This window comes from Schistocerca nitens, chromosome 6, assembly GCF_023898315.1.
Source record: "Schistocerca nitens isolate TAMUIC-IGC-003100 chromosome 6, iqSchNite1.1, whole genome shotgun sequence".
NCBI lineage: Eukaryota > Metazoa > Arthropoda > Insecta > Orthoptera > Acrididae > Schistocerca > Schistocerca nitens.
The window spans coordinates 10647107-10672515 of record NC_064619.1 but is presented as its reverse complement, the minus strand read 5'-3'; positions in this window follow the sequence as shown (position 1 = coordinate 10672515).

Sequence of the window (25409 nt, the reverse complement as noted above, 5' to 3'; positions counted from 1 at the left end):
TCTCGGAACTCTAATAGTATACTACGCTGTGATGCAGAAGGCCTCTTTTGCATCGTCTAGCCGGCCGCGGTGGTCTCGCGGTTCTAGGCGCGCAGTCGGGAACCGTGCGACTGCTACGGTCGCAGGTTCTAATCCTGCCTCGGGCATGGATGTGTGTGATGTCCTTAGGTTAGTTAGGTTTAAGTAGTTCTAAGTTCTAGGGGACTTATGACCACAGCAGTTGAGTCCCATAGTGCTCAGAGCCATTTTGCATCGTCTACCACTGGAGTTGCCTCAGCATCTCCGTGACGCTTTCGCATTTACTAAATGAAACTCTAACATAGGTAGTAGCTATAAGCACAAGGTGTAAGATCGATCGTTTTCACTCCTAAGCGCTCGTTATATCTGCAGTAGTGCGTTTATAATGTTTTCTGTAAATCAAAATGTGGGGGGTGTTGCCCACTCGTCTCGTATAGGGTGCATAAAGGATGTTGCGTTCTCGGAATGCCGTAGAACAGTTCAAACAAATAACATTAATAGTTTTAGTTCAATAAAGCAGAACTGACATCACTTAACTTTGAATTTTCAACGGTGTCGCAAGCGATGGGCGACATGCAAATAATCAAAGTCCTTTGCTGTGTATAAGGCCCGGTAAGCAACTGATATGGATCACACTTAACTGCTGTCGAAGTGCGCTATGGTAGTACTGAGCTAATAGTCCCCGCCCGAGGCTGGCAGCAGCGGCGCTTATATTCTCTTCTTGTAGAGGCCGCTCCGTCGCACCACATTCTCTGCTCTTGCGTTCTCCATCTTCATTCCGGGGCTTGTGGTTACGCCAGAACACGAAAGATAATTCATCTGTTTCAAGCCAAAATACTCGAAGACCAAACACAAGAAACATAAAAAATGTCGATATGGTACACAATTAACAAATCGAAAACACATCACATTGCACCAGAAGACTGGGGATAGTGACATGTAATGTAATAGCCATCTTTGGGTTCTTGATAGCGTTTACTTTTTTGATAGTAATAGTTCGCTGTTGTCTAATAACTGCGCAGCGTCGTTATAGGAAAACGATTCGTTAGCGCATAGCGTAAAAAATACACAACCTCACAAAACAACTGAAGCACGCAGAAGACGATGAGAAAACTGAATGTATCTTTAAAGGTGGCTACACTGAGCCACAGCGCCAGAGATCGCGCTAGAGAGTATTGTTCCGCCGCCTCCACTGGCAGTGATTATTGAGAACTCGTAGTGGGCAGTGCTTTGGGAGAACTCGTGGTAGTCAGTGCTGAGATGTCGTAGTGAGCAGTGTTTGTTGAGATGAGCTAGTAGGCAGTGCTTGCTGAGATGTGATACTGAAAAGTTCTTGTTGAGATGTGATAGTAGCGAGTCGGTGTGGAGAGATTGTAATGTCTAGAGTGCTTTTCATCAATATAAATTAAGGTAACAAACTACTTTTCTTTTCTTTCTCATTATTTCAATGTCCTGAATAATGCGTCATTACAGGTTCAGTCAACAAAGCATCTGGCTTGTGTTCTTGTATTAGAGTGTAATCCTGGTTTTCTTGCGCAATTGTAGTATTTCTATTTTCTTTAATTACTTCAGTATAAATGATATTTAAAATTTCTTGTGTTATTGAAGAAGAACCGTGCCAGATGCGTACGTTGAGTCATACTTCCACACACAGAACAGTTATACTTGTGCTTTGGTTTCGTAGGTTTTATAGTTGCTGGGGACTTAATTAATTAATTGTGTTAATGAAAATTTCCATTTCATTCTTTGTTGTTGTTCTATGCAGTCAGATTGCGTAATAATACTAGTCAGGGCCAACCGTTACGAGACTTCGTAACCGAACAGACAGCAACTAAGCAAAAAATTAAAATTATTTGCATTTCATAATAATTAAGCCCCCATGCAATCTTCGTAGTTTAAGAAGGTGTATGACGTTATTTCAATGATTACGAAATCCTGTCGAATTTACAAAGAACTTGGTATTATGAGCTCATTTAACAGTATGACGTTACACTCCTCTGGCCTAGATACATGGACTGATGCGGTGGGGAAGGTCGTTACAAAGCCATTGTATTTTCTTCTGTGGCTAACTGGCCCACAACTGTTTCAAATCGTTCATGATATCCTGGACACTAGCACTGGGACGGAGTTGACGTCCGAACTGATCCTGCACATGCACATGCACTGCCGGGGACAGATATCGGGAGCTTGCTGGTCACTGGAGCACCTCAGCACCACGCACACAGTTAGTAGAGACACGAGCCATGTGCGAACGAGCATTGTCCTGCTGAAAAATGGCACCACGATAATGTCGCATGACAAGTAACACGTGAGGACGCAGGATTTTCGTGACGTTCCGTGGTGCCGACAGAGGTACTACAATCGCTACCGTCCGTGATCTGAGGTCATACCCGATGGCTCTCTACACCATGGGGCCACGAGTAACACCGCGCTGCCTCTCCAAAACATTGACAGAAAAGGTCTTCTCCCAGGTTTCCTCCATATAAGCCGACAATGGTCGTCTAAGGTAGTACAGAACCGACATTCAATAGTTGTACACTCTTCCTGGTCACCGCGCCACTCAATGTAGCCGTTTGTGCTATGGTGTTAACGCAAGTCTACGGATGAGACGCCAATTCTGTCGCCCGTCTGAAGCTAGTCTCCGACCAACTGTGTGACATTGGTTGGTTTGTGGGATTAAAGGGACCAGACTGCCACGGTCATCGGCCCCTTTTTCCAAAACGTCAAACACCCACACAGAAGAAAAACGAACAAAGGTCGTGACAATAGACGACAAAGGACAAGAAAGACTTAGACAGAAATAAAAGAAAAAGGATTAAAATCACACAGAGGGTGACAGTGGTTGGCCGACCATAGACCAAAAAAAAGGAAAAGCCAACCACCGAAAAACACACTAAAAACTCAGACTAAAATCGTAGGCCAAAGGCCAGAATCAACACAAAAAGGACAGACACTTAGAGTAAGTGATAAAAGAGCCCTGCCTGAATAAAACGCAAAACTAAGCCTGCCATAGCAGTGTCATCGTTTAAAAGGGCAGGGAGCTTATCAGGCAGCGCAAACGTCTGCCTGAGCACAGTTAACAGTGGAAAGGCCAACAAAATGTGGACCACCGTCAAAGACGACCCGCATCGACATAGAGGCGGGTCTTCATGCCACAGTAAATGGCTGTGTGTCAAGCGGGTGTGGCCAATGCGGAGCTGACAAAGAACTACTGAGTCCCTGCGAGTGGCTCGCAGGGATGACCGCCACACATCCGTTGTCTCCTTGATAGGACGGAGTTTGTTTGGTGTGGTCAGGTTGCGCCATTAGGTGTCCCAAAGTTCGAAAACTTTGCAGCGTAAGAAGGCTCGCAAATCAGTCTCCGGGAGGCCAGTGTCCAGGGTTGGTTTACTGGTGGGCTGTTTGGCCAGGCGGTCAACATGTTCGTTGCCGGGTATCCAAACATGGCCTGGGGTCCACACGAAGACCACAGAGCGGCCGCAACGGGCAAGATTATGGAGGGACTCTTGGATAGCCATCACCAGACGAGAGCGAGGGAAACACTGGTCGATAGCTCGTAAACCGCTTAGGGAGTCGCTACAGATAACGAAGCACTCACGTAACACAGACTGTTGCTGCGAGTCCGTTAGTTGCTCTAGCACGGCAGTCGAAGGTGTGAAGAGAATATAATTTGCTTGACGCACAGTGGGGCGATCCTCACTTGTGATGATCAGACGTGGTCGACTGGATTCTCGACGACGAGGATGCCTGCCTCACGTTTCCATCCAGACCAGCATCGGCCCACTCGTTCTTCACAGTGATCACTCAACATCTCACCCTGTTCACGCCTCATATATACCCCACTAGGCCTTATAACAACACTAACCACGAACAACACTGTGCATTATGTTATTAAGAATTGCAACTCTGATCACTTACATACTGGCCGATGGTGCAGACCTGTACGAGGTTACAATAACATCCGACCATGCCCTCTGTGTGTCAGCCGGTATAGTTGAAGCTATGATTCCCGTACGGCCATTAATGTTACTGCCCCGAGCTACTGACAGATACAACAGTAGACTGTGTTCGATGGTGAATGAATTCCTTGAATCGCTAGCGATGCAGGCGTTCCTAACATTCCAAGCTGCCCAGTAGTGCAGTGTGGAGATGGTGCGAGAGCACGAGACATAATACTGCCTGACAGTTGCGTCTCGCCCCGTAAAAGGGAGGTCTCTGCCTCTTTATCGGTACACGCCAGATAACGCTTCCCTCGAGCTCAACGGAAGATGATAAGTGACTCATCGATGAAACGTTCATGGCCGCCACATTTCTTGCACCCATATAACCCCAGCGCCTTCACTCTTCTGCTCCAAACATTATTTATCAGCTGAGACAAATGCCTTCGGCTTAAAATCCTCCATTCACATTCCAGTTTGCCGTAATAAATATCTGCACAGCAAAGATATGTCATTCCGATACTGCACACATACAACGGAACAGTAAGACGTCATAGCTTCTGACGCCAGGCGGAAGTAATTCCTTTGAAAGCTGTCGATTTCAGTTGTAATTTACTTACGCGTATTGGGGCACATTTTACGTAGTAGTGTCAATTCAGATCGTTCCTAGTGAGACGGTGGACCAGCGCTTGTCTGGTATTTTCTTAACATAACTTTCATGATCTTTCAGACCTCCTAGGATATTTGACCGAGTTATGAATTTCCCTCTTTGTACACTCCCCCTGTCAGGTTCATCTGACACTGATTAGGATGCATTATTAGCGTATTAGTGCACATGTAGCCTGATTAAAATGCGTCTCTTAAAAATTCGTTTTATAACTTCTAACTCCGTTTTCTTGCTGCAGTATAATACACCATTTTAGACATGTTTCAGCTTTTATATTAGACACATCTAAAGTAGTTCTTTTTCTCAGATAATACAGTTTTATTTACGCACCTGATATCTGACACTATTCACACCATAATCTTAACACAAATTAAATGTTACAGATACTTCTCTGCTCTCTGGAAATTAGCATTTCATTTGTGTACAATGGTCTGAACTGATTTGAACCTACAAGCATCACTAGGAAAAAACAACACCCTGCTATTCCAGGATACAGCCACTCTATATGTCTTTACTGCAAAAAGCGAAACGTCTTTGAAAAGTAAATATTACATTGCTGCAAGAAAAAGGTAGCTGAGTTATAACACAAATATTGTGTAGCTGCTGTGGAAAGTGACCACATCAATAAAATTTGAGAATTTAGTCTTAAAAATATTATATATAAGAAGTGATAAAAAAATTCTGATTGCGGAGTAAGAGATTTTTCTGGTAGTGAGTGGATCATCTTACAACGTCTGCAAATTAACTTGGCTATCCTCACGGGGAGTATTGAGTGCGGCTGTACACAATACCCCCAACGGACTGCTGTAGGGAAGGTAGGCTGTAATAGGGTCCAAATGGGACCTGTATTATGCACTGCTGCGGAAGCAGAAGTGACACACGGAGGTAACCGTGGGCAGTCATTTAATTTTTTGCATTATAAAGGCCTAAAACTCATAGTTACAAATCACAAAATAATACGATGCAATGCTACGACCAATAATATTGTTTACTAATAACGCACAGCACTAAGCGGAAACGAGTCATCGGAGACAGACTTAATGAAATAATTTCATCGCCAGCACCAACCCGGAAGAAGTGACAAACCATTATGTACTCACTATGTATTATGTATTCACTACAATTTTGAACGTACAGAACTAAAACTGGCACTGTGCAACGAAAAAATGAGTGACATATACGCTGATCAGACAGAACATTATGACGACCTTTCTTTGACACGGATAACAGCGGCGACGCATCGTGGTATGGAAGGCGGGAGCTGGCACTACATCTGCACACACAAGTTACCTAACTCCCCTGAATTCCGGGGATGAGGGGCGATCAGCTCTGATGTCACGTTCAATCACATCCCAGATGTATTCGATCGATTCAGACCCGGCGAGCTGAGGGCCAGCACAACACCTGGAACTCGTCACTGTGTCAACCACTCCATCACGCTCCCGGGCTTGTTTCCTGGTGCATTGTCTTGTTGAAAAATGCCACTTCTGTCGGGATGTATGATCTTCACGAAGGAGTCTACGTGGTCTGCAACCTGTGTACGATACTTGTTGACCGTCATAGTGCCTTGTAGCAGCTCCACTGGACCCATGGATGTCCAAGTGGTTACTACCCAGAGCGTAATGGAGCCACCACCAGGTTACATGCGTGCCGCACTGAGGGTCTCGAGGAGCTGTTCCCCTGGACGGTGACGGGTTCGTGCTCTCCCACCGGCATGGTGAAGAATGTATCTGGATTCATCAGCCCATGCGACGCTCTGCCACTGCGCCGACTTCCAGTGGCGATGGACGCGTGCCGATTTCCACTGTAGTTGCCGATCTCCTCGTACTCTGCCCAGCATTCAAGTCTGATGTTATTTCCGCCACAGTTCCCTGCCTGCCCTTGTGGCGGCGCGGTTCTTTCCGTCGCTTTACGACGGACCTGCACCTACCTGTGAACATTATCTCAGCAGATCATCTGTAGGAAAGCCGAGTGAAACCTACTGCACTTCGACGTGAACCAGGCTGCAATTAAAGTCACTAATCTACGTTTCGGGAGAAACACGAAATGAAAGGTTGGAAATTTTGTCCTCAATTAATATATTAATATATTGTGAAACTTAGATGAACAAGTATCACTGCCAAGCCCGTGCTAGTCGTAACACAGTCACTCACAATCCCTTTCACTCACGTTATCAAGTTTATGGTGTTGCATTTCCCGAAAACGTAATAGCTAAAAAAAATACTGATCGTTTTAGATCGATAATGCTCGACAAATATTAAGTCTGTCGGTACCAAATGCAGTCACAGTTTTTAGCCACCGACCTGCTCAATACGCCACGCGGAATATATGTCTTATCTCGTCACAAAATTCACTTAAAAATTCCGAAATCTCTACACACACATCGGAATAATTATGCCGTCACTTTGCCACACTTTTGATGTATAGAACAGTGCTAGATCGGGCAACTTATCGTTTCCATCGGGACTACTACTACACGTCCCAACTGTTTCATGGCTAGCTCCGACTCCTCTTTGGAATACTCTAAGTCTTCTCTACCAGCAGAGAAAGGCGCGCGAAGAATATTGCTTTACCATTGGTCAGTTTACTCGACAGCCAATAGCAAAACAACATCCTCCCTCGTCAATCCGTGCTTTTCATTAATAACCAATCGCAAAATAGTCCACCTAACGACTGCACGTTTTACCGACGTAATTATCTAATATGCTGAAGTTTTGTTTATGCATAAAGTTATTTATACCTGAATTAACTTTCCCTTTACCATAAACTTACTTTACAAATCTATTCTACAAAAATCCCCTTTGTCCATATCCATACATCTTCGAAATGTTCCCACACTAAATCCTACTACATAACTCGTTAAACAATTATCTTCATATTAACCTTAAACCACACTCGCGCATCATTCATACCGCTAAAACACATTTATAACATTTTACATACACAAAAAGACATAACAACACTTTATGAAAATACTAGAACAGTTTATGAAAAACATTCTATTACTTTAATGCACTCTGGTGGGCACAATCGAAACTAAAATCACAGTCCCCCTATCCAATACTGTCCTCTATCGGCTGATACATAAACTACGTGCGCGTCCAGTCTCGCGTCACCATCTGTCACTATCCAGCTCTGACACACATCTCCCACTTAACCGCCTCCAAGGCAGGATCGTTATACGACGCTACGCCTCATCCTGTTTCAACAGCCTGTAACGCCGGAAATGCATATCCTCCTATTTCCATCTATTGTAGTGTAAATTTTTTCCTTATTTTGTTACCTGAATATATGACATTTCTGTGCCTTTATATATTGCAACTGTTTTACTATATATATATATATATATATATATATATATATATATATATATATATATGCATTTATGTCGATGTATAATTGGTTTGTTTCGTAAATATTATTTGTATTTTTACGCTGGGTCTTGCCTAGGGAAAACTGCTATCGAACGATTACACTGATAGGTCATGTGAAGAATCAAAGTGTGTAGGATCTTTGGGAGTGTGAACTCTGCCGCGTGGAGCGCGGGCAGAGGGAGAGTCTGGCTGGAGTAGCGAGTGGAGCAGGTGTGTTGTGTGTAGCTCCCGCGAGTTGCCGCGCTTTCGGGGTTTGGCAGCATGTAATTGCGCTCGACTTGCGATGATAGTTTCTGACATGGTGTCGCGGACGGGAAGCATTAGCTGGCGCACATCAAGAGCCCGTTTCGTCTGGTGACCGTGTTGAGAAGAACGCGCGCCAACATCCAGCTTCTGCAACAGCGACGGCCGACAATGAGTGACTGTCGCCACCTCCTCGATCGACGGCTTCAAACCTTCAATCAACCAACAAGGAAGACTAAAAGCACGTAAAGTTTCAGAACTGTATGGCAGACCTCAGCTTTTCAAATTGTTCCATTTGCCTCGCAAAATTACAGCAACTTAGCATGAACCTTTGTTGCTCATTGTCCCTAATTGCATTACCGAGCAGGGTCCCTTCCTTTTCCGAAATGAACCCGAGTGTCGTTGAAATTCAGACGCCAGCATTAAAGTACAATCATTCGATGTCACTGCTTTAATTTCAAAGTTCAGTTAAAGTATTCATAGCTGGCTACAATATTTAGATTACACGAGCAGAAATTAAGAGTGCGAGTTTTGTTGGCATATTTTAGCTTTCCTGTGACTGCAGCTCAGCTTGGTACGTACTAAATTTTACTATTGTTAATTGTTCAGAATCATTTAATTCAAGTTCAAAGTTAAATCTCTTGTTTCTAAATTACGTAGAGTCAAGTTGCTTTTCAAATGATTGTTGAGGTAGTCCAAGACTAACCGTATTTTACTGGATTTCGATGTGCTTCAGAAAGAAAGCTCACTATTAACTTCAGTCACTAAATTAACTTTCGATTTTCCGGTTTTATTAATTCTTTTGCTAAATTAAGTCAGAGTGTAGCGAAATTTATTACTTCTGACAAACATTCAGTTTTCACACAACACGTGTCAACCTTCAGTTGCCACGCTTCTAGTGCTAATTATATGTGTAATAACCTTTCTTTTTCAGTTACTGTAGTAATTGTCCTTAGGACTGGCGACCGTGATTTCCCCCAAATCTCAAATATCTAATTACCGCTAGTTAATTGTTAACGTAACGGCCGCACATTTACTTTCTTTATTAACTTTACCCCTTTTCAAAATTAATTTCCACCAGTTTCATTTGCATTTTTCCTTTCATTTAGATGTAACCCTTTCCTCCCTCTTTACCGACAGGTTAACTTCGGTGACGATTGCTTTCCCAAATTTCCATTAGGTACACGCGGTTTAATTTTTCACTGTCATTAAGGTCGATAAGTGAGGGGGAGGTTACAAGCCTGCCCAGCCTACGACCTCCGACATCTGTAATGAAGGGTGGATGTGGGCTCACCCCGGTTGTTGAAGACACCACAGCACTCCTGGAACATCCGACGAGTCGTGGAGTTTCCGAAATGGTCGTGCCGAGCATCCTGGCTATCAGAATCTGCCCTCGGTCAAACTCAGACAAATCGCGCGCCTCCCCCATTCTACACACGGACAGCACCCTCACAGATACTACGGGCACCGTTCGTGTGTCTGACTAGCAGTCTTTCCTTGCCAGGTGACGCTGCTATCGCCTGGACCGGATTATATCAGTAGTAGGTCAGTGGTCATAATTTTCTGGCTGATCAGTGTAGAGTTCTACACTGCATTACACCGACTGATCACACGTATCCAGACACCCCTAAGTATTGCACAATTGAGCATTAGATGTCACGGGAAGCGGATCCACCAGCATAAAAGCAGACTAGGAGTACTGCGTGTAATGGCAGCAGACTTAGTGGACCAAGAGAGCTCTAACGTGCACTAGTCACTGGATATCACTGGAGTAGCAAATCCGTCAGGGATATTTAAACCATTCTAAAGTTGCGCAAGTGATCTGTTGATGATGTTATTGCGGAGTGGAAACTCGAACGAACAGTCACTGCTAATCCTAGGTCAGGCAGACTGGCGAATATTACGGTGAGTGGTTGTAAAAATCGCGTGAGAACAGCGGAAAGAATCACTTGTGGGTTTCCACAGTGCTACCACCTGTCCAGATAGCACAATAACTGTGCGTAGGGCGTTAGAAAGGAAGGGATACAATGAATGAACAGCTCCACAAGCCATACATTTCCGTAGGCAATTCTAGCGACTCCTAAAAAAAAAAAAGGTTGGGGTAAAAGGATACGGCACTGGACGCTGGATGACTGGAAACGAGTGATTTCCAGTTATGAATCACGCAATACCACGTGGCAGTCAGGTAGAAGGGTCGAAGTTTGGCGAATGTCTGCCGTCACGTGTAGCGCCAAGAGTGAAGTACGGGGGACGTAGTGTTACGGTTTGGGGGTGTTTTACGTGGTTAGAGTGAGGTACCCCTAGTGTGGTTAAGACAACGATAAATGCAGAACTACACTCCTGGAAATGGAAAAAAGAACACATTGACACCGGCATGTCAGACCCACCATACTTGCTCCGGACACTGCGAGAGGGCTGTACAAGCAATGATCACACGCACGGCACAGCGGACACATCAGGAACCGCGGTGTTGGCCGTCGAATGACGCTAGCTGCGCAGCATTTGTGCACCGCCGCCGTCAGTGTCAGCCAGTTTGCCGTGGCATACGGAGCTCCATCGCAGTCTTTAACACTGGTACCATGCCGCCACAGCGTGGACGTGAACCGTATGTGCAGTTGACGGACTTTGAGCGAGGGCGTATAGTGGGCATGCGGGAGGCCGGGTGGACGTACCGCCGAATTGCTCAACACGTGGGGCGTGAGGTCTCCACAGTACATCGATGTTGTCGCCAGTGGTCGGCGGAAGGTGCACGTGCCCGTCGACCTGGGACCGGACCGCAGCGACGCACGGATGCACGCCGAGACCGTAGGATCCTACGCAGTGCCGTAGGGGACCGCACCGCCACTTCCCAGCAAATTAGGGACACTGTTGCTCCTGGGGTATCGGCGAGGACCATTCGCAACCGTCTCCATGAAGCTGGGCTACGGTCCCGCACACCGTTAGGCCGTCTTCCGCTCACGCCCCAACATCGTGCAGCCCGCCTCCAGTGGTGTCGCGACAGGCGTGAATGGAGGGACGAATGGAGACGTGTCGTCTTCAGCGATGAGAGTCGCTTCTGCCTTGGTGCCAATGATGGTCGTATGCGTGTTTGGCGCCGTGCAGGTGAGCGCCACAATCAGGACTGCATACGACCGAGGCATACAGGGCCAACACCCGGCATCATGGTGTGGGGAGCGATCTCCTACACTGGCCGTACACCACTGGTGATCGTCGAGGGGACACTGAATAGTGCACGGTACATCCAAACCGTCATCGAACCCATCGTTCTACCATTCCTAGACCGGCAAGGGAACTTGCTGTTCCAACAGGACAATGCACGTCCGCATGTATCCCGTGCCACCCAACGTGCTCTAGAAGGTGTAAGTCAACTACCCTGGCCAGCAAGATCTCCGGATCTGTCCCCCATTGAGCATGTTTGGGACTGGATGAAGCGTCGTCTCACGCGGTCTGCACGTCCAGCACGAACGCTGGTCCAACTGAGGCGCCAGGTGGAAATGGCATGGCAAGCCGTTCCACAGGACTACATCCAGCATCTCTACGATCGTCTCCATGGGATAATAGCAGCCTGCATTGCTGCGAAAGGTGGATATACACTGTACTAGTGCCGACATTGTGCATGCTCTGTTGCCTGTGTCTATGTGCCTGTGGTTCTGTCAGTGTGATCATGTGATGTATCTGACCCCAGGAATGTGTCAATAAAGTTTCCCCTTCCTGGGACAATGAATTCACGGTGTTCTTATTTCAATTTCCAGGAGTGTATATAAACACATTTTACAGAATTTTGTAGTACGTGCAATAGCTGAATAATTCGGAGACGAGGATTGTTTGTCCATAATCATTCTTGAAATGGACTGGCTTGCCCAGAGTCCCGGCTTGAAGCAAATCGAAGAGATGTGTAATGGAGTTAGTACTTCAGCTTTCATCGTCACTACCATCTCTGATTTGAGATCTTCAGCGAGAGTGGTCTATCATTCCTCCACAGGCATTGAGACACCTCCTTGAAGGTGCCCAGTTCAAGCAGTCATGAAGGCGAAGCACGGACATAATCCCCTCTGATGTACTTCAATCCCCTCCTTCCGAACAGGCCTCGGAAGCAGGTAGCACTGTGGAAGTGACAAGTGATTCTTTCTACTGGTCTCATGCGGTTTTTACAACCACTCACCGTAATGTTGACCAGTCCGCCTGACCTAGGATTAGCTGTGACTGTTCGTTCGAGTTTCCACTTCACAATAACGTCATCAACATTAGACTTGCGCAGCTTCAGAATGGTTTAAATATCCCTGACGGGTTTGTTACTCAGATGACATCCAGTGACTAATCCACCTTAGAGGAGACAGAGCTCTCTTGGGCCACTAACTCTGCCGCCATTACACACAGAAATAAATTTCTTTATGTCTATTGGCACCAACAAATTAAAAGTAGGGGAAATTAGAGCGTCAGTGGTGTTTGTTGCAGGATTCTAGTGCGACTCGTTTACGAGATACCATACTGTGAAAAGTTCCCACACCGACACTTGCACAAAACCAGTGATAGCACACACTAGAGAACAATCAAGTGCGTACATTAGTTACGTGTATTCTGACCAGTAATGAGACTACTGACCATCACAGGTTGTGTTCAAAATGAGCACAGGTAGCGGTAATAAACGCTTCCAGTCTGGTATGGAACCACTGTTGCACACGTACTAGCATTTCAGCAGAGTTGTCCGAACAGATTGCAGCAACACGCCGTTGCGTATCATCGGGTATACTTGCTATGTTCTTGTAGACAGCGTCTTTCAGCTTTCCGCACAGAAAAAGTACACAGATGTCAAATCCGGGAAACAGGCCGGCCAGGACATACGTACTCTTTATCCAATCCAACGATTTGGAAACAATTCGCGAAGAAAAGCTATACTACTGCGTGCATTTTGGCACCATAGGTTCCTCCTAGCCTTCAGAGAAACATCTTCTGACATCAGTGGAAGGTGGTCTGTTAGGAGGCTGCGATGCACGTACACGTTCAGTGTTCCGACCATGAAACGCGCGCCTATGAGCTTTTGGTTCACTATACCACACCACACTTTTACAGTCGCGCTGACCAATTGCAACAGCAGCGACAACATTAATTTCCCTCTTCTTCCGTCGTCACTTATTACGTTACAAATGAGTTAATGTGTAAAACCAGTTATTCATGCATCTCAATGTTTATGACGTCCTACGTCGTGAACTATGTGGAGTACAATGATATACTTCAGAAGGTACATTGAGTGGTATGTTTGGGTACTGTCTGCAAAATATGTAAGTGGTAAGTAAGTAATAAATTAAAACGTTATGCCTCATGCTGAAGCTTTATTGCACGAACAACTAAATTGTGGTAAACAACAGACATTCTTCTTTTCGATATTTTATGGGAGTTGTCATTGAGATAAATTTTCTAAAATGTTTGAAATTGAAGTCGCTAAGTTCTCCCATTCTCAAATTCTGGCTGAATAGAGGCTGGGTAAAACGCACTCTGTAGATTACGTTGCCCAAAGACATAACTTTAAATTGATTTTAATTAAAGTGCAACTGCTCCTGGACGTCCACTGTGGGCTGTAATTATCGTATGGGAGCCAAACTTAGTAGATATGCTAATGCATTAATGCTAAACAGATTTACGCTGGAAAAAAATAGTTCCAATTTTAGCCAGCAAGTGCAAACCTGACGCTGCTCAGCATCTCGTCAACGTCTCCGGCACTCACACGGCACAAACTGTATAAGCGGCGGTTAATAATAAAATGAACATTATGCGTTTCCCACTTGTTACACCTTTCTTCCCATGTCTCGTTCGTAAATCATTGCATATGGAAATATATCTACACGTCTTTCTTGCATTCACAGCGCCAGATCTGGACCTGGTGGCCAAAACTGGAACTAATTATTTTCCAGCGTACATCGGTTCCGCGTTGGTATGTCTACCAAGTTAAGCTGCTGTGCGATAATTACAGCCCACGCTGGACCTCCATGAGGAGCTCTACTTTAATTATAGCCACCCCAGTTAAATTTTTAACGTAATGTTACACCACTTAATGAGTAAATTATAACAGCATTTTAATTTTTTTCATGCGGCCAATAATTATACGAAATTCTGAAAATTCAATTGCCCATGGAAGTCGTTAGAGAGGCAATCTGCAATATGGGGTCTGGTTCCAGGGTGACCATTTCAACTTTTAGTGATATGAATGTGTTTACGATTATACAGACCGCTGCTTATTAGTGTTGAAACTTTGCATTTACTGCCAACATATTTAAAATTCATCTAAGGAAACTGGGAATATTTCCAAAAAGTTCATATTCTCGCGAAAGATGCAAACTCACTCATGATAGCATACCTACCGTGGTAAAATTACAGTTGCTACTGTGTGCCAATAAGAACACAAGCGAAAAGTACGTATGAAGTGGAGAGCGACAGTGTGCAAGACACTGAACTCGCCGTCGCAGGTGGCGGAGGTGGCGCAGTAGTTAGCACACCGGACTCGCGACCTAGAGCACGACGGTTCAAAACCCGCGTCCGGCCATCCTGGTGTAGGTTTTCCATGATTTCCCTAAATCGCTTCAAGCAAATGACGGGATGGTTCCTTTAAAAGGGCACGGCCGATTTCCTTCCCCATTCTTCCCTAATCCGAGCCTGCGCTCCGTCTCTAATGACCTTTTGTATGGGACGTTGGTCAGTAATCTTCTCCTTGAAGTCACCGTCCGACCATGTTGCTTTAGATAGCTCGTGTTTTCGCTAAACCGCTTTAGGCTAGTGTTGCCACATTTTTTACAAACAAAGTGGACCGTCTCAGGCTCCATTCTGTTTCTAATGACCACGAAGTAGACTAGCTCCTTTCATGTTGTTGCGTCTAGTCGCTGTGTATAAATAATACAAATTAATTACCTAATCAAATTCTAACATACATATTAGTTGCCTCTGAGAACACAAATTATTCAAACCACAGATACGGTTGTGTTTGCTGCAGTCCAGTCCACGAAGGGCTGTTATTGTGACTTTCCAAGGACGATTCTACAACGTTTACTTCCGAAATTTAGATGACGTGTGACAGAAAAGCAAGTGAATGAGCAATTGTTGTTCGATCAGTTTCTACAGAAGGAGAGAAAAATTCTCCACATAGACTAAATTTTCACGCTCTCGGCTTCTACAGAACGGGGCAAAAATTCTCTACATATACAAAGTTTTTCAAGATCACAGTGTACAGGTATCAAGACCACAGAGATGATAATACGTTCCGAGTACATAAGCCAGAACAACGGGCAATGAATCCCAGCTGAGGTTTTTACGACCTGGACTGCTTGATGTCTTATGGGACCAAACATCTGAGGTCATCGCTCCCCAGGCTTACGCAATACTTAATCTAACTTAAACTAACTTACGCTAAGGACAACACACACACCTATTCCCCGAGAGAAGACTCGAACCTCCGAAACGGGGGGGGGGGGGGGGGGGAGGAACCGCGCGGACCGTGACAAGGATCTTGACAGGGACGTTTTTCTCTCAGTCGTAAGGCGAATACCGGAAATTTGAATAAAGAAAACATAAATAAGAACATCTCCCTTCCTCCTATCCATTCATCTGCTATACAAAACTAAATACACACCCAGTTATCGTGAACAGAGTCACAACGGAACAAATTACAACTACTGGCTGAAGATGGTTGTGCTCTCGGACAGCCCGCCGTCTCCCTCAGAGATGAATAAAACAGAAAATCCAGTAAATGTGTCGATGAGAGTGATGTCAAGCACTACAAATCAAACACACGTCAGATTCCAAGAATGAAATTTGTCTGGGTACGCAGAGCAGGCTTCAGAAACTATTGCAGTTCATACATAATGCTGGCATTCGTGTTTCGCGACAACGCGGTGAACGCACATTGGAAGCGTGTATTCGTCATCGCCATACTGGCGTATCACCCAGCGTGATGGTATGGGGTGCCATCGATTACACGTCTCGGTCACCTCTTGTTCGCATTGACGGCACTTTGAACAGTGGACGTTACATTTCAGATGTGTTACGACCCGTGGCTCTACCCTTAAAAAAATGGTTCAAATGGCTCTGAGCTCTATGGGACATAACTTCTGAGGTCATCAGTCCCCAAGAACGTAGAACTACTTAAACCTACCTAACCTAAGGTCATCACACACATCCATGCCCAAGGCAGGATTCGAACCTGCTCCGTAGCGGTCGCGCAGTTCCAGACTGAAGCGTCTAGAACCGCTCGGCCACTGTGGCCGGCTCATATTAATGAAGCGGAAATATTCCCTTCGAATCTGCGGACATCAACGCATAATTCATGATCGTATTGCAGTTATTAATATCACAGTCTATTTACGCGTGTGCAATCAGGTAATTAGGAGCAGAGAAAACAAAGATACTTTAATACGAACGTTGCCATATCCTTCCAGGGATGAGTAAGACTCAACGAATTGCATTAGCGTGGTAGCACAATTAATATTTGAAATTATTTATTAAATTATGGTTGTCAACACGCATCGGTGTCTTCAAAAAGACCCAGCAATACATATCCGCACTCACCAACAAAACGATAGTGATAAAGCATGTAATGAACGAACACATAATACTTCCTTTGCATATTCATTGGTAGTATCATTTACGTTCTTTCTTTCTCATCCGTGGGTATGACGTCTGTGGAACGACGAGAACATGCTGCTACAAATGCACCAATGTGCTAAGCAACTACAGTGAAAACTGTTGTTTGTCACCTGTCTTCTTGCAATAAAGGAAGCATTTAACAAGTGAGTGGGACAGAAGCAATGCATTGACAGATTACGTTACAATTACGTTACGACACAAGAACTGCGCTCTACTGGGTAAATACGATACTGCAATAGCAATGCGTGTTGTGTTTACTTGTTGGTTCCCGCTATTAAAAATTCTGTGTGACTCTGTCTCACTGCCAAGTTCATTGTCTATCACACTGCCGAAGCAGCAGTGTGTGAAATATAGTGATGCATTATTCATGAGCAATGTTAGCTCATACAATAGTTATTCCACAACATACTCTTCCATCAGCGGAACTGGTAAAGTAAACTTACAACCTGGGAGGTTCTGGCAGTGGAGTTGTTTCTGCACGCATGGAGAGATTGCCTTTTGCAGACGTAATTACGTTCAACAAACTCTGAAAATGCTTGAAGATAACAATGTTTAACCAAGAGAATAATTCCACGTCGAAATTTTCACGTTTATTTGTAACTTTTATATGTCGCAGAAAACATGGATTCTAGATGTTTTCGTTCCGCTGATCATATTCTTTAATGATCATAAAATCTGTGTTTATAATGTAAAAAAGATGACTTTATTGTTGTACGTTGTCTTGATAAAACACATACTACAGTAGTTTCAGTACTAAATTGTTTGTTAAAAATATAACAACTGATTTAACAACCTGTATCACATTAACGTCAATAAAATGGGTAATATTAAAGATGATTTTAATTATGGGATTTTTATATAACACATATTGGTTATTAGTTATGAGTTTGTATTCGCTTACAAATATGAGGTAGCTTTTCTAATCAAAGGAGAAAATTACTGTCACAAATCGGATTGTGATGACTGTTTAACGATTACTGAATATCAAGCAACGTTCACAGGTGGTTAGTGTTCATAAATTATACAATGGTTGGAATACACAGCATATTCTTTCATCCCATTTTTACAGCTATGTTTGAAAGTACGAAGCAGATGAAGTGGTGTAGGTTTTATAGAACAACCAAATATAATTTTTTGTACCAGGCATATGTATGAGGTAGTATCATTTCATTTACAGAAAAGCAGATTGATAAACCTCGTAGACTTCTTTAAGGCATTATATTTTATTAATATATTCAGAGATACTTATTGTCATTATTTTTATATGTGTTACAAGAATATGAAGTGAAGTACTTAGTTCTCACTCACTTACAGAGGCTGCTGTGGCATTTCTCGCAGCAAATTAAGGAAGTAATTGCATGCTTTTGTTAAATACTTAGTCTGAATGGTTATACAGCAAGGCACACTAAAATCGTGTTAGGATCTGTTCTTGGCCTAATGAAATGAATCAGAGTAATACGTACATATCAGTTGATGAAACATCCTGTCCAGCGCTTGGACGCATCGTAGATCAACTCACTGGAAATCTGATTTTGTTCTCTGGGGCCCAAAGTGCAAAATCTTCCTATATGGCAACAGATGAGTGGGAGAGAGCTGGAATTGCAATCATTTTAAGTGAACCTATAGCTATACTTCATGAACAGCTGGACATGGAAAAGCACTTTACACCTTAGGTGCAGCATTCGCTGACCTTTTTACGAAACGGAATGCAGAAAGCGCTTCGTAGAACCTTTCCGTGTTTTAATTCGAAACTGCGATCCTTTTGCGCAGGTTAATGACCTTGAACTGGAATTCATCCCAGGATTTTTGATAGCGCTGGTAGGAATGCAAAGCTCGTTTTGTTGTATGTCAATGTGATGGTCACTATTAATGCAGATTCCAATGCATTGCACCGATGGATTTATGAGGCCGAATGCAGAAACCGAAATGATTCCTACTGAAATTGTCATGGTATGGTCAGAGCTTTATGACTGTCAGTTGGCAAACATTTATTTTTACTTAATAGTCACAATAGCATTTTAATGACACTTCCACTACAATATTTGTGCAATTACAGTTACATTGCGATGACTTTTTCTCCGCCACAGTTACATCTACATTCATACTCCGCAAGCCACCCAACGGTGTGTGGCGGAGGGCAATTTACATGCCATTGTCATTACCTCCCTTTCCTGTTCCAGTCGCGTATGGTTCGCAGGAAGAACGACTGCCGGAAAGCCTCCGTGCGCGCTCGAATCTCTCTAATTTTACATTCGTGATCTCCTCTGGAGGTATAAGTAGGGGGAAGCAATATATTCGATACCTCATGCAGAAACGCACCCTCTCGAAACCTGGACAGCAAGATACACCGCGATGCAGAGCGCCTCTCTTGCAGAGTCTGCCACTTTCGTTTGGTAAACATCTCCGTAACGCTATCACGCTTACCAGATAACCCTGTGACGTAACGCGCCGCTCTTCTTTGGATCTTCTCTATCTTCTCTGTCAACCCGACCTGGTACGGATCCCACACTGATGAGCAATACTCAAGTATAGGTCGAACGAGTGTTTTGTAAGCCACCTCCTTTGTTGATGGACTACATTTTCTAAGGACTCTACCAATGAATCTCAACCTGGCACCCGCCTTACCAAAACAATTAATTTTATATGATCATTCCACTTCAAATCGTTCCGCACGCATACTCCCAGATACTTTACAGAAGTAACTGCTACCAGTGTTTGTTCCGCTATCATATAATCATACAATAAAGGATCCTTCTTTCTATGTATTCGCAATACATTACATTTGTCTATGTTAAGGGTCAGTTGCCACTCCCTGCACCAAGTGCCTATCCGCTGCAGATCTTCCTGCATTTCGCTGCAATTTTCTAATGCTGAAATTTCTCTGTGTACTACAGCATCATCCGCGAAAAGCCGCATGGAACTTCCGACACCATCTACTAGATCATTTATACATATTGTGAAAAGCAATGGTCCCATAACACTCCCCTGTGGCACGCCAGAGGTTACTTTAACGTCTGTAGACGTCTCTCCATTGAGAACAACATGCTGTGTTCTGTTTGCTAAAAACTCTTCAAGCCAGCCACACAGCTGGTCTGATATTCCTTAGACTCTTACTTTGTTTATCAGGCGACAGTGCGGAACTGTATCGAAAGGCCTTCCGGAAGTCAACGAGAATGGCATCTACCTGGGAGCCTGTATCTAATATTTTCTGGGTCTCATGAGCAAATAAAGCGAGTTGGGTCTCACATGTTCGCTGTTTCCGGAATCCATGTTGATTCCTACAGAGTAGATTCTGGGTTTCCAGAAATGACATGATACGAGAGCAAAAAACATGTTCTAAAATTCTACAACAGGCCTATAGTTTTGCGCATCTGCTCAACGATCCTTCTTGAAAACTGGAACTACCTGTGCTCTTTTCCAATCATTTGGAACCTTCCATTCCTCTAGAAACTTGCGGTACACGGCTGTTAGAATGGGGGCAAGTTCTTTCGTGTACTCCGTGTGGACCCGACGAATAGTGCAAAGACGTAGTTACATGCTTAAAACACTAAGCAGCAAAGAGCTGTTACACATGTCTCATGATAAAGAAAAGTGAATATATCTGGTCGCTACTGTCCTTCGTAACTGTATGTTTTGAAACAGTAGGTAATGGAAAAACTATCAAGATTGGCGCATAAGAAAAGACTTTTTCACCAGGAAAACGCCTCAGCCATTACAACAGTAGTGATAATGGCAAAAGCTGGCAAAAGCGCATAGTCTGAGATCTGAACTGGCTCTTCAACCACCTTATTCTGGTGACTGAACTAAGGAGACCCTACATCGGAAATGTGGCTGCGTAGAAATCTTTGTTTCGAGATGGGCCTTTTGAGCGTTCAACTAAATGTCCAACAGTGAAACGTCCCCTTTGGAAAATTATAAATGACTATGCTGATAAACCTCTTACGTTATTTGATTTTCAAACAGCTGAGCAAAACTGAACGCGCTCAGACATTTCTCTCTTTACTTATTCTGAACATCGCTAAACTGACACACAATATTTTTAGCGCAAAGCAATTAACTTTCAATAATCCCCACAAAAGAATGGCCCTGACTAACAACAACCTATATCTTTCATGAATCACTTACCTAACAAAAATCTTCGTTACTCTAACTACTGCAATACAGCGAGTGCCAATATTGCCAGCTAAATGAAAGATTCTAACTACTGAAGGCACTAACTACTGATAGGCATAGTTAGCAAATGAAAAATTTTGGTAGAGAACAAACAATGTATTTACCTCAATAATGTTCAAAAGTCATTATATTTGCTCTTTCTGATGGACACACGTCCAGAGCATCCGCTCTCGAAATTCTGCCATCTCTCTTCCCACATACACAACTGCTGGCGGCTCACTTCCAACTGCCCAACACTACAACAGCAAATATTCCAACAATGCCAACCAGCCACAGACTACACAGCACAGTCAGTGATTTTCATACAGAGCACTACGTGGCGTTACCAACATAAAAACCTAAACAGCCCACTTACAACAGGTCTATCTGAAAAGAAGGGTCAGGATCACACAAAATATCTTCCACAACAGATATTTGGGCCGTGTGAAGCTTATATGTGGAGTGGACAATAATTAATAGTGAAAATTGACACGAGTGAAGATATACGGCATCAGATGCAAAAACTTTACTGTAAACTTGGGCCCGCAAATTATGCCTTTGCGAGATAATTACGAATGTGTGATTGCTATAGAACACTGTCTTCAGTATTTATACTGTATTTCCCTGGTTCGTACAAATGTAATTCGGACGTACACTTTTCTACTGAGTCCGTATCTAATGGGGCAGAAGTCATCAGTTTTCGTGGTTTCAAAATGATGGATCACAGGCACTCCTTTCACACACTGTTACGAAGCACGTTGACGCACAGTTTGGACATAACAGACAGGTCACAGCGGTTGCGTCGCATGACCAGCTCGGTCAACAGACAATACATCTTTGGACTATTTCTTCTAGGATCACCATAGTTTACGACACTCCAGTCGATACGCACATGGGCCCGATTGCTAGGATTATCACAGCACCAGAAGCGGAAAGCGAGACTAACGGGAGTCTTAACCGAGTAAACAGTCGCTGCCGTGGTCATGGCGACAGGCATATTGAATAATATCTTTGATGGAGCAGTTTGGTATTTCTTACGTTCTGTTCAGCACCCCCCCCCCCCCCCCCCAAAGAACCGCGGACCTTGCCGTTGGTGGGGATGCTTGCGTGCCTCAGCGATACAGATAGCCGTACCGTAGGCAACCACAACGGAGGGGTATCTGTTGAGAGGCCAGACAAACATATGGTTCCTGAAGAGGGGCAGCAGCCTTTTGACAGATCTGGCCTTGTAACACTACCCAAAACGGCCTTGCTGTGCTGGTACTGCGAACGGCTGAAAGCAAGGGGAAACTACAGCCGTAATTTTCCCCGAGGGCATGCAGCTTTACTGTATGGTTAAATGATGATGGCGTCCTCTTGGGTAAAATATTCCGGAGGTAAAATAGTCCCCCATTCGGATCTCCGAGCGGGGACTACTCAGGAGGAAGTCGTTATCAGGAGAAAGAAAACTGGCGTTCTACGGATCGGAACGTGGAATGTCAGATCCCTTAATCGGGCAGGTAGGTTAGAAAATTTAAAAAGGGAAATGGATAGGTTAAATTTAGATATAGTGGGAATTAGTGAAGTTCGGTGGCAGCAGGAAAAAGAGTTTTGGTCAGGTGAATACAGGGTTATAAATACAAAATCAAATAGGGGTAATCCAGGAGTCGGTTTAATAATGAATAAAAAAATAGGAGTGCGGGTAAGCTACTACAAACAGCATAGTGAACGCATTATTGTGGCCAAGATAGACACGAAGCCCACGCCTACTACAGTAGTACAAGTTTATATGCCAGCTAGCTCTGCAGATGACGAAGTAATTGAAGAAATTTATGATGAAATAAAAGAAATTATTCAGATAGTGAAGGGAGACGAAAATTTAATAGTTATGGGTGACTGGAATTCGGTAGTAGGAAAATGGAGAGAAGGAAACGTAGTAGGTGAATATGGATTGGGGCTAAGAAATGAAAGAGGAAGCCGCCTGATAGAATTCTGCACAGAGCACAACTTAATCATACTTAACACTTGGTTCAAGAATCAGAAAAGAAGGTTGTATACATGGAAGAAGCATGGAGATACTGACAGGTTTCAGATAGATTACATAATGGTAAGACAGAGATTTAGGAACCAAGTTTTAAATTGTAAGACATTTCCAGGGGCAGATGTGGACTCTGATCACAAATCTATTGGTTATGAACTGTAGGTTAAAACTGAAGGAACTGCAAAAAGGTGGGAATTTAAGGAGATGGGACCTGGATAAACTGAAAGAACCAGAGGTTGTACAGAGTTTCAGGGGAAAGAAATACAGTAGAAGAAGAATGGGTAGCTTTGAGAGATGAAGTAGTGAAGGCAGCAGAGGACCTAGTAGGTAAAAAGACGAGAGCTAGTAGAAATCCTTGGGTAACAGAAGAAATACTGAATATAATTGATGAAAGGAGAAGAAATTCAGTAAATGAAGCAGGCAAAAAGGAATACAAACGTCTCAAAAACGAAATCGACAGGAAGTGCAAAAGGCTAAGCAGGGATGGATGGAGGACAAATGTAAGGATGTAGAGGCTTGTCTCACAAGGGGTAAGATAGATACTGCCTACAGGAAAATTAAAGAGACCTCTGGAGATACGAGAACCACCTGTATGAATATCAAGAGCTCTGCGTGATGAGTTTGACAGAGCACTGGATTCCCTGAGTAGAAACAAGGCCCCGGGAGTAGACAATATTCCAAAAGAACTACTGAAGGCCTTGGGAGAGCCAGTCCTGACAAAACTCTACCATTTGGTGAGCAAGATGTATGAGACAGGCGAAATACCCTCAGACTTCAAGGAGAATATAATAATGCCGATTCCAAAGAAAGCAGGTGTTGACAGTTGTGAAAATTACCGAACTATCAGTTTAATAAGCCACAGCTGCAAAATACTAACGCGAATTCTTTACAGACGAATGGGAAAACTAATACAAGCCGACCTCGGGGAAGATCAGTTTGGATTCCGTAGAAATATTGGAACACGTGGGGCAATACTGATCCTACGACTTATCTTATAAGCTAGATTAAGGAAAGACAAACCTACGTTTCTAGCATTTGTAGACTTAGAGAAAGCTTTTGACAATGTTGACTGGAATACTCTCTTTCAAATTCTGAAGGTGGCAGGGGTAAAATACAAGGAGCGAAAGGTTATTTACAATTTGTACAGAAACCAGATGGCAGTTATAAGAGTCGAGGGGTATGAAAGGGAAGCAGTGGTTGGGAAGGGAGTGAGACACGGTTGTAGCCTATCCCCGATGTTATTCAATCTGTATATTGAGCAAGCAGTAAAGGAAACAAAAGAAAAATTCGGAGTAGGTATTAAAATCTATGGAGAAGAAATAAAAACTTTGAGGTTCGCCGATGACATTGTAATTCTGTCAGAGACAGCAAAGGACTTGGAAGAGCAGTTGAACGGAATGGACAGTGTCATGAAAGGAGGGTATAAGATGAACATCAACAAAAGCAAAACGAGGATAATGGAATGTAGTCAAATTAAGTCGGGTGATGCTGAGGGAATTAGATTAGGAAATGAGACGCTTAAAGTAGTAAAGGAGTTTTGCTATTTAGGGAGTAAAATAACTGATGATGGTCGAAGTAGAGTGGATATAAAATGTAGACTGGCACTGGCAAGGAAAGCGTTTCTGAAGAAGAGAAATTTGTTAACATCGAGTATTGATTTAAGTGTCAGGAAGTCATTTCAGGATGTAGGTTGCAGTAGGTACTGGGAGATGAAGAAGCTTGCACAGGATAGAGTAGCATGGAGAGCTGCATCAAACCAGACTCAGGACTGAAGACCACAACAACTGTTCTGCACAGTGACATTATATATTAAACACACTGCGATAAAAGTGCGTGCGTTTCGTATGAGAGTCTTTGTGTTAGTGTGTGTGTTGTGTCGTACTTCCTGGTGACAGCAAATTACAGACTTTTTCTTTGCTGTCAAGATATTTTCACACAGTTAAGGTAATTTGGGTGACAAATACAGGAAAATGAGAAATCTGCACGATGAAAAATATAATGTTAAATTAAAGCATAATAATACTGTAAAAACGAAATGTACTCATTGGGTTGGATACACTTGTTTTATGTGGATGCAAAGTTGCATAAGAAGATGTGGAAAAGACAGAAAGAAGTTTCTTGCGTAAAATATCAAAACCAAAGAACTTAATTAGGTTTTGAGACTAAACAAGAACAAATATACTAACATTATGCTATGGAAAGAAAGACGAGATCTGGAAAAGACGCGTTACACTCTGTGGAAGTCCATAGACCATGAACGGAAAAATATTAACAAACAAGAACCATACATTACTTTAAAACAGAAAAGTATACAAAGAAAATGAGTGGGGAGGGAAGAGGAACATTGAGTTAGGAAAAGCGCAGAT